General features: G+C 35.5%; 1 long non-coding RNA gene across 1 annotated transcript; it reads right to left on the reverse strand.

Annotated features, from left to right (window-relative positions):
- Nucleotides 1-209: 209 nt before the first annotated feature.
- LOC137252207 (uncharacterized) lies at nt 210-11851 on the reverse strand. Its single transcript, XR_010953468.1, has 4 exons — nt 11716-11851; nt 11466-11660; nt 340-693; nt 210-283 (listed from the first exon to the last, which is right to left on the reverse strand). It is a non-coding gene; the product is annotated as an uncharacterized lncRNA (long non-coding RNA).
- Nucleotides 11852-12751: the final 900 nt, after the last annotated feature.

Below are 12751 nucleotides of genomic sequence, written 5' to 3' on the forward strand. Positions count from 1 at the left end.
ATTGGCGGCTTTGATTTTTAACCCTCTGCCTACACCCTAGTTTAGGTTCCGCATACGCCTATATTCTTACATGGGCGACAGGTTTTCATTCAATTGCAAATAGTAGGGACAATGAACTAAAAGAATAAGCATATTGCACACACAAATGTGAATGAAAGAAAATAAAATAACTACTTGACATTACCTGTTGCTAATCTTTTGTACACAATTACAGAGTAGGTATGTCCGCTTTCACTCTTGCGTCTAACTTGTACTTGCCATTATCGCATTTGAATGCATTCAACTATAAATAAATTCTATTAACTCTGTCATTATCATGTCATAAAAGTGAGTATCTACTTGTAAAGTTGTGGTAAAATGCATCAAAATGATCTTATTTGAAGTAGATACATTAGCCATGATCCTGTGAGTTTTCTTGCTCCGTAGCACTCCCAATTCTCGGAATTCTTGATATTTTTGTACACATTTGTTGCGAAAGGCAGATGTCGCTGTTGTGTTTCACTTGACTCATAACCAGCGTTGCCATATATATTTTTTTTGCAAGTCGTCAGACGGCGCCAAAAAATCGTCATATATATGGCAACAACCAATAACAATCAAAGTTGAGTTTGGACGAAGTTGGGTTATTACCAGGAGAAAGCAAAACGAGATCGCCGGATTTCATTCAACAATATTAACTTTAAAAGCGCTTTTCTGAAAATTGTCTTTGATTATTATTTTTTGTTGCCACATACAACATATAAAATCGTTTTTAATTTATTTCGTTTTATGTAATAAATAACAAAAACGTCTTAAAAGATAAATTTTGTATTACATACAAAAGGTACTTGTTTTCAGTCATTTTAACGATTATTTTGATTTTGTTTTTTTGAGCTCGAATCGAACCTCGCATAAACGCAAGACTATATGCAAAGAACCAATTTTTTTCAACAACTTCTTTGGGATCCATGAAACTTGAGTTTTGTAGAACAACTTTATTAAAATCAAAACGCTTTCTAATTTGATCACAATAATAATAAGCAATAAGCTTATCCATCACATAAACTTCCTATATAAATCTGATCACTTTGCAATATATTTGAAATGTCTTTATAATCTATAATTTCTATGTTGTCTAATGTAATACATTCCGGCTTTACAAAATTATACAATATTGTTAAATAAAGTCTTTTTACTTCCGAATATATATAATGTACTTGAAGCCCATCACTCTGGACAATTTTATTAACTTTATTAATATTTTGAAGGATATACTTCAGGAAGTAGAAATAAATTTCATTCATATCATCCAAGTTATCAGGAATGGTTTTTGCACTGTCTATTTTGTCAACATTAACAGCGAAGTTAAAAAATATTTTTAATGGCTCATAAAGTTTGAATACTCTGTATACTACTATCTTTAAGGATAGCCAGCGAGTTTGACATGGATGTAGCATGTTTTTTGGCTGCAATTCCAATAGCGTAATTATATTTTCAATTGAGTAGGTACTTCTCTGAGAACTATTGGAAACGTAATTATACACATTGCGCACCAATGTTTCTACACTGCTGGGTAGCTTTAAGTAGGCATACGAAGAGCAAAGCGCCAAAGAATGACATATACATTTAAAAGTAATTAAATTAGGAATTTCTTTTTCAAAAATTCGGGCGACCGAATGCTTCGAGCCGGTCATTTTATTGGCTTCGCCTGCAGCAAAAGCTAGCATATTTTTAGTATAAGGTATACAATGTTCAAAAAAGCTTGTATCTCAATTTTAAATATATTGTGACGAATATTAGCAACACTAAGGGAAACTATCATTTCTAAGCCGATGCTAAGCAGTGACTTGTATGCACATCAATAAATCAATCATTATGTCTACACAGATGTACGTACACGCAGCGGAGAAGAGACGCACAAACACATGCAGATATCTTATCTGAGATGCTCCCAAAAGTATGGAATTATAATTGTGTTCACACATACACGCGCGTATGAGAAGCTATAAACGTAGTAATTTTATAGCTGATGGCCAACTAGTAGATTCTGGAAATGTATGCGCCTAGAAGATGCGAACGAGAAATCACACAGTATAAAAGCAGCAACAGTAGAGGCGCGACAATCAGTTTCATTTAAGCTATCAATCAGTTTGATTTAAGAAGCTACCTGGTGAGCAATAGTAGTGTTATTGTGAAGTACGTTAGTGTGAAATACTTTAATAAAGGCCATTTTGCATTATTGAAAAGTGGAGATATTTATTCAACAGTTTAGCGATACGAACGTCAGTAGAAGTTTGCAAATAAGAGGAATTGCAGTAAAATCATTACAATATGTAATTTCCCGATGTTTAATATTTAAAATAAGTCTTGCATAGAAGGCAGGCTTTAATCGTCATTTTTCATTACAAAATCTTCCAAGCGTCATTCTAGTTGAAAATCGTCAAAATGACGACGGCGTCGTCAATCTGTCAACGCTGCTCATAACGCTAACTGCTAAGCAACGATATCTATTTTTGAAAAAGTGGGCTTATTGAAGGCATTGTTTTCAAACTAAAGACAATTGAATGTGAACCAGACTTCTATTTGGATTTATTTGACTCAAATCGTTATTGATACATTTACATGTAACATTTTTTATCTGGCTCAGGAGCTTTGTGACCGGATGATGCCTACTGTTCAGAGAACTGCAAAAATCACAATTTTCTTTATTTAATCAAATGTTTTAGTATTTGATTCACATTAAATCATGCGAATAAACTCATAATTGAATAAACTGAGCATCTGTCTTTACTAGACTCCGTTAGCATGATTGCGATCGAATGACAGAACAGGCATTGTGAATGATAACTAAGTGTGATATCTTCTGCATAGACGTCAAAATTCCAAAGTGATTGGATCACCTGATTTGTATTTGACTATCGCTGTCTCATTCTGTATCTCTTTCTATCACCCGCTGAAGATATGCGCCGCCATATTGAATACCCTGTCAAAACGCTAAAAAGTAGCCATATTGAACATCCTGTCAGGCAGTTGACAGATAAGATATCACACTTAGTTATCATTCACAATGAGAACAGGTTATGCGTACGATTGTATTCATCAAACGAAGGCAAGCGGAAAATAAAATCAAAGCACGAGAATTAGTATCGTTTAGTTCGGCAAACAAACAGGGGTGGCTTTCCGTAATTCGATATCGATCAAGAACGAGTATAAAATAATCGTTTTCGCTTTCAGAAACACAAATTGTTGAGCCTGAAGGTTTAATGTGGCCACATAAATCGTTCCCGAGATGGTCGGGCTAGCACCTTAATGGTGCTGTGGTACCGGAGCGTACCGGATCTGTATCCGGCAAAGGACCATCACATCGATAACACTCCCCAAAGCCTTCGGGGAGCAACCTTATCGCTACAACAACAACAACTAAAATGCCATCATCGAGCGTTCGATATCGACTTGAAGTATCGAATCAACGAGTGTCGACTATCGAATTACGGAAAGCCACCCCAGAATCGTAAGCAAGGTTTATATGTATGGTATGTTTATATGTAGCTTGTCGACGTGATGTAAGGGCAGAAGAATCATGCAAATATTCAGACGCATGGAGTTTTCATATTTGCCTTTTCATTCCGATGAATGTAATCGCTGTCGGGGCAAACGAGCAAACGCCTGAGTTGATTATATTCACGCATGCAATAAGTTGGTTGATTTTAAATCAATGTCGATTATGTTCGTTTAAGCAAGTTCGATCATTGAACAGGACCATGTTGCCGAATGTAATCGAACGTTGTTGTGTTCGATTTTTGCTGTTCTCTGCTACTGTTATATCAGCAGAGTTGAGGGCAGTGCACTAGCCTTCACTCACATTTGAGTGATAAAGCAGCAAATATCAGTCTCACTCAGCTATAGTATGTAGTACTGAAGCTAAAAAATTGTGCATAAAAAAAACTTCAATGTAGCGTAATACTAATGAAAGTGTGGTGCAATCAACATTTCAGGGGCCGAAACTGTTATTCCTTTTATAATATAATTCCTTGCAAAACTATTAATTTTGTACTTTTAATATATTTGGATCAAGATAAAAATTATTTTCGGATTTTTATTACCTGAGTCCGATAGAAATAGTTGAACTCGGACTTTTAAAAATAAAAGTCCGGACTTATATTTTTTAAGGCCGAAATAAAAGTCCCGCTTGATAACAAAGAAACGGCATATCCGAAATAAAAAAATTTAAATTACGATAAGCCGTTTCTTTGTTATCAAGCGGGTTTTTATTTCGGCCTTAAAAAATAAGTCCGGATTTAACTTTTATTTCCGGACTTTTATTTTTAAAAGTCCGAGTTTAACTAATTCTATCGGACTCAAAAAATAAAAATACAGATTTTACTTTTATATGAGGACTTTTATGGAAAAAGTTCGAAAAATAAAAAGGATGCATGATTCGACATGATATTGCTATAGGGATACCTGGAAAGTCAAACACTTTCACCTAGGACAATTTTTTGTCCAGGACTTTTTCGACTCCGAAAAAAATAATAATTATTATTTTCCGTCCCTGCAAAATTTATTGCACTACACCCAACTATGCATCTGACCCAAGACTTTCAAGCTCGCGAAATACGCAACATAATTTGTTCACTTTTTCTGAGGGTAAAACCCATTTAGGAATATATGTTATTTGGTATAATATTCGCTCAATATTCTGACATGAAAAATTACATATATTGAAAAAATTACGCCCGTTATTGGCATCCGCATCACCGACACACAATTAAAGTCACGTTCAGTCATTTCTTTTGGCCTTCACAATCACGTTTTGTGATAACGTTCAAAAAAGTTAATGTAGATATTGTTAGCTTAAATTACAAAGGTCCTAACCAACAAATTTAAAATTTTACAGCAGAAGCAAAAAATATATTATTGTAACGAATTTGGTGAAACTCCCCTTATTTTACATCTTCTACTAAACTTCGTATCGCTAAATTGTTGAATTAATAACTCCTATATTCAATAATGCAAAAAGGTCTTTATTAGAGTACTTCACAATAACACTTATACCAATAGCGTGCTTAAATCAAACTGAATGGTCGTGCCTCAGTTGATGCTGCTTTTATACTCTTGGGTTTCCTCGTTGGCATATATCTAGGCGTTTCTATTTCTAGAATTTACTACTTGTTTACCAGCTATAAATTTATTAGCTATAACTACAGATGCACGATTATAGCTTCTCGCATAACCATATGTGCGTGCGTATGGGAGTATCTCAGATATATGCATGTGTTTGTATGTTTCTTTCCGCTGCTGGTATGGACATATGAGTAGATATAATGATTGATTTGTTTATGTGCATACAAGTCACTGCTTAGTATCGGCTTAGAGATGATAGTATCCCTTAGTGTTGCTAATATTCGTCACATTATTTTCACATTCAATACATGCAGCTTTGGCTTTGTAAAAGCGCCATATCTCTATGGTTATTGGTGCTAATACTTCAACATTTTTACTTTGATTGTATTTTAATATATATATCAAAATCTGTGAAAACGCATTTTCGATAAAGCTCTTGGTAAGGGCCTTTGTGAGTTGAACTGATGACATTTACATATCGACGTGCCATAAGAAAACTAGCACTATCAAATTTTTTTACATTGCCTTTGTAAAAAATTTTAAAAATGCTAGTTTTCGTATGGCATGTCGAATAAAGCTGTACCAAATAGAATAGAACAAAGAGTAAAGTCTACAAAGTTCCTCGACTAAGAAAAATTTCTGCATAAAAAACTTGTTTTCATCGGAAATATTTTTATTATATTTTTTTTTTTTTTTTTTTGCACAACGTTGTTTAAAATTTTTTCTTTAAGCTGAAAATGAAGGTAATTCTCTTAATTCTTTTCCTGATTGGGGTTTTGGAAAAAAAGTATATATTTTTTTATTTTTTTTCGACCATCACTAATGCTCATTGCACACTAAGAGGTATATTTAGTAAGAGATAAATATTCAACTTTTGAATATCTGTATAAGCTGATGTCCAAAAGTACAACAATTCTACAAAGTTTCAACGAAATTGGACCTTTACAAAATTACACTTTACACTTTCGATATGGGGCGCATAGATCGTGATACATAAAAATCCTCCGAATTTGGGAAATTTGAGATTGAGTTTTAAATAACCTAGAAACGTAAATCTTAAAACATAGTCTGCGGCTATATTATGTTTTAGTACCTAGAACATTTAGAAAATCCTTTAAATAACTATTCATTTAGCTAGAAACTTGAAACCTGACCCTTGGTTCAGAGCACCGACACAACGCAACAGAAGGGAAGAAATTTTCACTAGCTAAATAGCGCAAATGTCGAGATAATAAGAATATTTATACGAAGTTTCTATCGGTTTGTTATAGCCGGGTTACAGGTGTGCCAACAATTTTATAGTGAAGTTTTATCGGTATCAGTTTCATAACAAAACGATGAGTCATCGATAACGAATCGAAATCAAGCCGATCACAAATTAGTAGCACTGCGATAAAAACCGATAACTTTCGATATCAAATCGATAACTCTTCGATACAAATTTGATAACAAATTCTTTAGAAATCGATAACTTATGGATAATAAATCGATAACTTTTTGATTAATTTATGTATGTTTGTTTAATGGTGTGTTCAGTTTATACTTATATTTAAGAATTCATGAGCTTAACACCGGCTTATAATAATTGAATTTCAATTATTATGTTTTCTAAGAGAAACTGAAAAGAAAGAAACATTTACTGGCATATTGCGATGGAACCATTTCGAAAACCCCCAACGTAATCATCATCAGGCAATTTTGTAATGTTATCAAAGCTTTCACCGGGATTCGAACCCTTGAATCAGATGGTGAAACTGCAGTTGTCTTTAACCACTAGGCTATCCTACTGGTATTTGTTTTCATGCTTAATTCAGTTTTTCTCATTTCTACACTAACAACACAATTGAGACATTTTGTCTCAATATTAATTTGTGTGCCATGTAGATTTGTTTTTGTAAAGTTCTTCTTCGTTGCGAATGAGAAGCTTTGTAAACTCGGTTTGATTAATTTTCAATTCATATGTAATATCTTTTCCATAACAAATATAAATAACTTTTCTATAGCAGGACGAACACGTTGTTTTTATATAAGGTAAACACCTGAAAGAAATCAGAGAATCCAACCATTAAACTTGGGAAATCCTAGCCGTCGAACGTGTGTCTTTATGCGGTTACCCTTCTAATATATTGCACCCTAAACAAAAAAAGGGTCTTGCGTTTACACTAACTCGCCGTTCGGAGAACAAATTTTCTATCGATCAACTGACGGAAACATGTTTGCAACGTATCAACAAAAATAGTGTTCTGTGGAAGCGTCCGATATTATCCCATATATATTTATATGTGATGAGAAATGTACGAGAATGATTGCTTGGTTGTGTTAATATTTCTAATGAAGTGCCAGTACATTATAATGAAAATATGGCAGTATGGTCGGAAAACTTGTACAAGCCAAAAAAGCCCAAAGGCTCCGTTAGCTAGATCATGTTATGTAAAAGAAAACTCTAGCTCAGAAAATACTCCTATTTGTATCCGAATATAGAAGCAATGTGAGGGACGGAAGTCGTCTTTTATTGCGGAATTGGGATAGCTGACGTGACTTGTTACGCAGCGACCAAAATCGCCTAGGTGGTTAGGCGCCAATTAATGCTAATGGTGTGTGTTCTTACAAAAACTTAATTTATGAAATTTTATTAATTCATACATACATATATCAGTTCAGTTCACTAAATTTTGCTTTTTGTTTAAGCTGTTCGTTCCTATTATCAATCACAAAACCGTAGATATCTGTGTATATATCTACCGCACACCTAGAACTAAACAGCGATCAACTAAAACCCTCAAATTTATATTTTTTTAACGTTTGTACTAAGCCGTTATAGGTTAGTAGTATAAATATTATTATTGAATTGATTATGCAGTACAATTGATATTAAAATAATTAATAAAGTAGTACAGAAAATTTCAAAAATCTCGATTTTCGAGTTACCGCCTTTATACGATATTGATATGCTTCGTCTGCCAATTGGCAACTTTGTAACTGCGACGGCGCAGCTTAAAGAGTTCCAGCCAGATAGCCAATTCGATTCGATTCGACCGCAAAGCAATTGTAATGTATCTATGCATGTATATTAGGGTGGTCTCTATAAGGGGTAAAATTTGTCAGGTGTACCATATACATTTTTTTACATCTCCAATTTCGATGAAACTTAGATTAATAGTTTTAATATTGAACCTCAGCTTATATGCCAAAAAGAAAAAAATTTAATAACAACGGGTTGTCAAGATACAGGGGCTTGAAAATTTAATATATCTCTCATGCGCACATAATAGCTGTGTTTTTTTTTTTTAATTTATATACATATGCACTTAAATTTTATATGGACAGCTAAGTGCATAACTTTATCTACACTTATGAAATTGTTTCGCATAAAATTACTACTAAAAAAGAACTAAAAAGTGTGTGTCTCCACTTTCAATTTTGGTATGCGTTATACACTATGACCAAAAGGGTGTGTGTTATTTCTCGATACGTTGTGTAAATGTCGATGTCGTTTTTTGGTCGCAAATGTAGATGCATACACATGTAAAAAACATAGCAAATGATAAATTTTTTATTATATTATGCCTACACATTGAAAAAATTGGTTACCGGCGGCCACGAAAAAACAACTGGTACGATGAAGAATGCCGCGTTGCAGCCGAAAGAAAAGACGCTGCCTACAGGGCTACGTTAAAAGCGAGCGCGACAAGAGGAGTGTGTGAACGCTATCGTGAGTTGAAAAGGGAAGCGAGACGACTTTTCAGGAAGAAAAAAGCAGAAGCAGAAAGGCGTGAGTGCGAGGAGCTTGAGCTGCTAGCCACCAGGAAAAACGCCCAAAAATTCTACCAAAAAATACGGCGATAGACGGAAGGTTTTAAGACCGGGGCAAACTCCTGTAGGAATGAAAACGGCGACCTTGTAACTGATGTCCAGAGAGTGCTTAGATTATTGAGGGAATACTTCTCTGCTCTCCTAAATGGAGGCAGCAATTCACCGCGAAGAGATGAAGAATCCGATCCCGCAATCGATCATGATGGAATATATGTCCCCCCGCCCGATTATGACGAAGTTAGAATAGCAATAACCAGATTGAAAAACAACAAGGCCGTGGGCGCTGATGGATTGCCTGCGGAGCTATTCAAGTACGGCGGCGAGGAGTTGGTAAGGCGCATGCAGCAGCTTCTTAGCAAAATATGGCCGCCTTCGACAGCACGAAAAGGAGCTGGCTATATGCCGCTATGTCTGAATTTGGTTTTCCCGCAAAACTTATACGGCTGTGCAAAATGACGTTGAGCAACACCATCAGCTCAGTCAGAATTGGGAAGGACCTCTCTGAGCCGTTAGAAACTAAACGAGGTTTCAGACAGGGTGACCCCCTATTGTGCGATTTCTTTAATTTGATGCTGGAGAAAATTATACTAGCTGCAGAACTTAACCGCACTGGAACAATATACTATAAAAGCGTGCAATTACTGGCATATGCTGATGACATTGATATCATCGGCCTAAACACCCGCGCTGTTAGTTCTGCTTACTCCAAGCTGGAAAAAGAAGCGGTAAAGATGGGTTTGATGGTGAATGAGGACAAAACGAAGTACCTACTGTCATCCAGCAAAGAGTCAGCGCATACGCGCCTTGGCAACCACGCTACTGTTGGCAGCCATAATTTCGAAATAGTAAAAGACTTCGTTTATTTGGGAACCAGCATCAACACTAGCAACAACATCAGCACTGAAATCCAGCGAAGAATCAATCTTGCCAATAAATACTACTTTGGACTAGGTAGGCAATTGAAAAGTAAAGTCCTCTCTCGGCGAATGAAAATCATACTCTACAAGTCACTTATCGTACCCGTCCTGCTATATGGGGCAGAAGCATGGACCATGATAACATCAGATGAAGCGGCTTTGGGAGTGTTCGAGAGAAAAGTTCTTCGAAAGATTTATGGACCTCTACGCGTTGGCGATGGCGAGTACCAAAGAAGATTTAATGATGAGCTGTACGAGCTATACGCAGACATCAACATAGTCCAGCGAATTAAAAAGTAGCGGCTGCACTGGCTAGGCCTGTTATGCGAATGAAAGATGATGTTCCGGCCAAGAAAGTGTTTCTATCGGAACCCGCCTATGGAAGCAGAGGTAGAGGACGGCCCCCACTCCGTTGGAAGGACCAGGTGGAAAACGATTTAAACTCCCTTGTTGTGACCAATTGGCGCCGGTTGGCGGAGCGAAGGAGCGACTGGCGCGCCTTGTTGGACGGGCATAACCGTTTAGACGGTTAAGCGCCAATTAAGTGAGTAAGTAAGTACTATACATTGAAGATATTTAAGGGTTCCTAATTGGAATTATCAGTTTCTAAAATTTGTGTCTATCTGCCTGTCTGTATGTCTGTCTGTCTGTGTAATTGTTTGTACTGGCATTACTTAGAAACACTGCACTTAATTGAGTGCAACTTTCAATGTTGCATCAGCCAAGGTCTTACATACATATTAGTATACATTTCTAACTAGACACTTGGGGCTTTGGAACCCAAATCATGAACACGGTTTTCTTCAAATGTATATGCAATATAGTTATTAAATGAAAGCTGCTGATGAAAGCTTCAATACTAAGTTCAAATTTTTGGAATGTTTCAACCCGTTTCTGAGATATAGGCCAGAATGTTGATTAGGGGTATTATCTATACATATATTAAAATTCTAACAGGTCGATGTCTGTGCAATGAAGATATTTCAAAAAAATTTATTGGAGCGGTTCTTACTGAACCCCTGGCTCCAAATCAGCAGTTTTTGAAGTTTGTGTCTGCATAGAATTGAGTGTAGTTATCGTCGGGCTATAATCGTCGAGTATGGGCTCGTTATCGCCGAGTCATCAGTTTCTTATTGATTCTTATCGGCTTGTTATCGCTTACAGAACGATTTTATATTGAATTTTAATCGGTATTGGTAGCAAGCCGACAACATATTGACAACACTGCGATAAGAAAAAGATAACTTTTTTTGTCTCAAACCGATATTTTTCTGATATCAAATCGTTAACTATTGACGACGAATTGACCATTTCTCAATAACAAATCGATAAAAAATGGGATTTTTTCGATTCCAAGTCGATAAATTTTTCATGATATAGGAAACTTTTTGCTAAATAATCGATAGCTGTACGACAACATATTGATGAGTTTCTGATAACAACTCGACAGATTTTTTTAAAACAAATCGATAATTTTTCAAATGTATAAATAACACTTTAAAAACAAATTGATATCTCTTCCATTAAAACTGGATAGCACGTCTATAACAAGTCGATTAAAATTGTATAAAAAGTCTATAATTCGTCGATTACAAACCGACAACTCATCGATAACATTATGTCTATACTTACATTTCAAATTCCACCATATAGCAGTACATTTCCAAAGAATACGCTTAAGCTTGAGAAAACGTGGCCACCTTTAACCCTGCGCGACACGAGACACTCTGAACAGCTTCCAGGAGCTACCATAAGTTGCATGTGAAAAGCTTTAACCTTGTTATTAACGTTTGAAGGGATAAGACTGGAAGAAATCGTTTATTTGATCTATAGGGATCACCTTACTGTCGATATATGTACAGTAAAATAAAATAATACAAACCTGAATAGATTAATGTACAGACATACATACATATTTACATGATGATGCAAATTAAGTGTAACGCACATTGTTTTACTAATCACCAAACTCCAAAACTCTATACATGTAATTAGTACATAATAAAATTTATCTCGAACTCAACCATTCACAACCTCGACCTTACCAACTCTGAGCGCTATAAAGACATAACAAACTGATGCTACCAGTTTTTTGCATATTCTTTTATTGCATTATTTATAGTTACTTGTGGCTGCATCATCTCATCGGACTCATAATTCTGTGTATGCACTTTGTTGTTGTTGCTGATCGATTGGTAACTGAATTGATGCGCGCCAACCCGTAAAGAATGCATTATTGGTATGTTTTTTACTTTCAAAGAGGCGTTACGGCATACAATTACACCTGTATAATCTGTGGTTACAAGTCATAATCGCCGAAGTCGAGATAGAATGTTTTGCAAAATTAATTTTGGTTAGCATTTTATACCTAACACTAACACATTTTAGATATCTTAATGTAATTAATATTTGGACTATTGGCCTTGAGTGAAATTTGTGTATATTTGACTTTTGTAGATTTCAAGCATTTACTACAACTTTTTCGTAGGTGTAATTTTAGACTTAGGGTGTTATGACTTGTGGCCACAGAAATATGCTCTGCAAAACTTAACTCAGCTGCTCTGTAGCAACTGCATTACCACACAGAGAGCGCCATGACAGAGTACGTCAAACTTTTTGAGCAATCAATCAAAATTTGCATGTGAAGTAAGGAATCGCGTCACGGGAATTCTGATCCCGGAACTCCCGATATATTTTTCAATCCCGAAACCCCGGGCTTATACTTATTAAAATCCCGGTATCCTCAGGATCTCATGTTGTATACTTAAAAAGCTTTAGTAACTAATTTGGGAAAAATTGAAACAAGTCCAAAATTTTTAAATAAATACAAATTAGGAAATTGCTTTGAAAAATGTTTCATACACTCCTAGCTTAATAGTCCAAAAAATATGTGGTTAACGGTGTTCCTCTCTTTTTTG

Source organism: Eurosta solidaginis, chromosome 1 (assembly GCF_040869045.1).
Source record: "Eurosta solidaginis isolate ZX-2024a chromosome 1, ASM4086904v1, whole genome shotgun sequence".
Lineage (NCBI taxonomy): Eukaryota > Metazoa > Arthropoda > Insecta > Diptera > Tephritidae > Eurosta > Eurosta solidaginis.